This window comes from Salvia splendens, chromosome 7 (genome assembly GCF_004379255.2).
Source record: "Salvia splendens isolate huo1 chromosome 7, SspV2, whole genome shotgun sequence".
NCBI lineage: Eukaryota > Viridiplantae > Streptophyta > Magnoliopsida > Lamiales > Lamiaceae > Salvia > Salvia splendens.
The window spans coordinates 19,244,946-19,248,446 of record NC_056038.1 but is presented as its reverse complement, the minus strand read 5'-3'; positions in this window follow the sequence as shown (position 1 = coordinate 19,248,446).

Genomic DNA, 3,501 nt, shown 5'->3' with positions numbered 1-3,501 from the left:
AAAGCATCGATTGCATGCATTGGGAGTGGAGGAACTGCCCGGTGGCCTGGAATGGCCAGTTCACAACTGGATTCAAAGCAAACATCCATCGATGATTCTAGAAGCCATTTTTTTACTACCGTTTGCGGATCTGGCGTGCGTATTTCAGTGTGGCAGCTTCGAACAACGACATCAATGTTCTTCAGTCATCACCGCTCTTCAACGATGAGTGCCGGGGGGAGGGTCCAGAAATCAGCTTCGTTGCCAACGACACGCAGTACAGTAGGGGATACTATTTGGCAGATGGGATATATCCTCGGTGGCCCGTATTCGTCAAGATAATTCGCCAACCAACCGGTTGGACCAAAGAAACAATATTTTGCACGCAAACAAGTGAGTGCTAGGAAGGATGTTGAGCGGGCTTTTGGTGTCCTCCAATCGCGGTGGGCCATTATACGGTGCCCGACACGAGTTTGACACTAAGACGGTGTCCTCCAATCGCGGTGGGCCATTATACGGTGGTCCAAGTAGTTCTGTCCAGTAAATTAAACTTAACCCACTCTCAGAGCGTGGCAGTAGCCAATTTTCCAAATGTCCCAAACACAAGTCAAGACACTTATTTCTGTGGGATTCGACCCTCACTTCCCTTTACTAGCTAATAGTATTATGGGTTAAGGTCTTGAAAACAGCTATCAGTTCTCTCGATAGCGAACCCAATGACAAGTAGATTGCCTAGGAGTTGTCTTTATCAGTTGGACAACGTCTCTTGATCAATTTGCGTTAAATTGCTATTTCGCACTCGAGCAACCATTCAGATATGCAAAAAATATTATATTGCGTTGCTATCTGGTGCATTACAATGCAGTTTAGGAGTTTATAATCTTCCTAAAAAAAATCAACCTCACTAATGTATACAACAAAAAATTGATTTACATGCTGTTAATGTATGCATTATAAGGTATTAGAAGTTGCATTTCACAAAAAGAGGCACTGCTTTATAGAAATTGCATTTCACAAAAAGAGGCACTGCTTTATAATCATAATCTAAAAAGCATACTCATATGAATTGAAGTGCCTAAAATTAGAAATGACAGGCCGTTCTCGATTAATATGATAGAAGTATGTCAGGGGATAACCAAAATCAATCATTCCATGTTTTCTAAAGCCACAAAATAATAAAATACTCCCTCCCTCTGTCCCAAAGAAGATGATCCCTTCCTTGGGCGGCACGAGATTTTATGCAACTTTATTTTGTGTGTTAAGTGGAGAGAGTAAAGTAAGAGAGAGGGAATAAAGTAGAGATAAATGTGTTTCAATTTTTGATAATGGGTTGGGACAAACCAAAAAGGAAAGAGGGTCATCTTGAATGGGACGGAGGTAGTACAGTTTATTCTTCTAACACAACACATTTCCATATTATCCACCTCAATAGGTATCAACGACCGTGTTAACTTGGCACGTAGCAGTTGGAACGCCTTTGAGGTCTTATTTATATAGCTTTCCATGTACCTCATTCCAAACATTCTACAGTCGGCGTTATCGTTTTTAGTTTGCCACCTTAGTTTTTGCTTTGGCCAACATAGCTGGCCTTCATAATGGATATCATGTTCCTCCTCCGGCTGCCTTTCTTTTTCACCCCATAATACAACTTCTGCAGAAACATAAAACAAGTATGCAATATACAAGTATGCAATAAATGATTATAAAACATGCAACTTTTTTCAAATAACATAAAATGGAAATAATCACTAATGGTCTAGTATGCAGTCAGTTAGTATAATCTGATGGATATTAGCAACTGTTCAATAAATATTCTTTGGAAATAATAATCCTGAAATTAAGCCTTACTGCAAAAAAACAAGTCCGATATACAGATTCCAGTGCATAATTCTTTTTAATATTCAACACCGATCTCATTTCATATAAACTCCCAAACAAGCAACAATCATAGCACTATAATGCAATTAATTACTATAAAACATACAAATCTCCAGTACACAAGATAACCTTTAACAAGCATAAACAAATTCATTTACCAAGAATACATATACAAGATCACAAACCATATCTTACTCGACTTCACAAAGAAGCAATAAAAGGAAGCTGTCGTATGCAACTAGGGCTGTCAATTTTTTATACGACACGGACCTGCACGAAGTTAACACGACACGGACACGCACGTTTAGCATTTGAGTCCTTATAGGGTCGACCCAATAAGAACCCGAAGATAAAGGGTTGGGTCGGGTTTGGGTTATACGCTAAGAAAAAAAATTATTTTTATTAATTAAAAAATTACTAAACTTTAATTTTTGTTATTTTTGTTGATTAACAAATATTATACTTTCATTTTAATTAATTAAAAAATTTTATACTTTAATTTTAATTAATGAAAAAAATATTATACTTTAATTTTATTAATAAAAAAATATTATATTTAGATTTTATTAAAAATTAAAAATTTTAATTATTTAATTTTATTATTTAGATTTAATATTACTATACTTTTATTTTATTATTTTGATTAAGAAAATAATTATTTTGATTTGGAAATTTTTTATTTTATCATGTAATATCATGTTTAATTCGTATAATACCATCATGTTTTAGTCGTTATCGCATCGTGTCAAGCTAATTTACTATCATTAGCAGATGGTTGACTTTTTTTAGTACACGATAACACGCACGAATCCGACAGGAATCCGTTGGGTTGGAACCTGATAAGAACCCGATGATTTCGGGTTGGGTTGGGTTGGGTTGGGTTTAACCTTATTGGATTGGGTCGATAATGGGTTGACACGATAACGACCTAATTTGCACGATTTGAGAACCCTAAAATAAACTGCTTCAAGAAGTGCAAATGTCACTCAAAACAACAAGTAGGATATGTGATCTTATTTTAAATGAACTTCCAAACAAACAACAATTAAAGCACTAGAATGCAATTAATTACTATAAAACATGCAAATCTGGAGTATATAATTTACCTCTAAATACATCTCATTCCATTCATTATTTTCACACCATTCCAACTCTCCATCACTCAAACTTTCTCTCACTATAATTTGTGGACTGAAATGGACAATTTGTGGAATGACGCGTGGAATTCTCTGATTCAAGAGGTGCAACACCAGGCTTCCCAGGAGGATGCGGTGCGCGCGGCGGAGGCCGCGATCCCTCGGGCGATTACTCATCGGCGGACCATCCAACGAGACCATAGCGGAGCGTACCAACGTCTAATGGTGGACTACTTTGTGGATAACCCCCATTATCTACCCGAGATTTTCCGCCGGCGATTCATAATGTCGCAACGGCTCTTCAACCATATAGCGACGAATTTGGCGGAGCGTTACCGGTGCTACACCCTCCGGCGTGATTGCGCTGGCCGGATCGGGCTGTCTACACATCAGAAGTGCACCGCTGCAATCCGACAACTTGCCTACGCCGGACCAGCCGACATGTTCGATGAATACCTACAGATGGGTGAGACGACTAGCCTAACGGTGCTTAGACAGTTTTGTAAGG